Here is an 826-nt window from a genome sequence, read left to right as displayed (position 1 = left end):
GGGAGGGACGGGGGCTCCGGGGGCGGGGCTCGGCCCTCCGACAGCTCCTGGGCCCGGCCTCCTGCACCCGCGGCCGCCTCTGCCTGCGGCCCGGCCCAGCCTCCGGCTTTTAAAGCCCAGGAGCTGCGGGAGGGGGTGGGAGGGGTGGGGGAGAGGACGGCGGAAATGGCTGCGCTGGGCCGGGCCCCCGCCAGGATCTCCTGGGAGGGGTCTTGGGGATGCCGCGGCCCCGCTTGTGTGGAGTTCCCCCGAGAGACTCCAGGAACGGAGGCCCAGCTGTCCGCAGCATTGTGGGGCGTGGGGGGAGATGTGGAAACAGGCCTGGGACCCACGAGCCCGGACTTGGGCTCTTTGGGGGAGGAACGCAGGGCGGACCCCAGAATGGTCCGGCCAGTCAAGCTCTCGGGTGTGGAGGCGAGGGATCTGCGGGGGCAGGTCGGGGAGGCGGGAGGCGAAGGAGCGAATGCTGAGGCAGCGAAAGTGCAGAGTGGAATGCTGCGCGCGCCCTGTGCCGCAGTGGCTCCCTGCCACTCGGTCACCCGGGCTGACCCCGCGCCCGCTGGAGAGGCCTCCTCCACCCCGGCCTTCCTCCCAGGGGGCGGAGGTCGAGCGCAGCGGCGACGCAGCCAGCGGGATGTGAAGGGGGAGAGGGGCTGCTTTGCCCTTGCTCCAGAAATTCGGTTTCGCTGCCGGTTTTCCGCCCTCCCGCGCGCCTGCAGCTCCCCCACGCGGCCCCGCAACCAGGCGGATAACCCTTCCCCCGGCCGCCCGCCCCGAGTTTGCAGCCCCCATGACGTCAGGCCCAGCAGCCAATGGCTGGCGCGGG

This window comes from Physeter macrocephalus, chromosome 15, assembly GCF_002837175.3.
Source record: "Physeter macrocephalus isolate SW-GA chromosome 15, ASM283717v5, whole genome shotgun sequence".
NCBI classification, from domain to species: domain Eukaryota; kingdom Metazoa; phylum Chordata; class Mammalia; order Artiodactyla; family Physeteridae; genus Physeter; species Physeter macrocephalus.
This window is presented reverse-complemented; position numbering follows the sequence as displayed.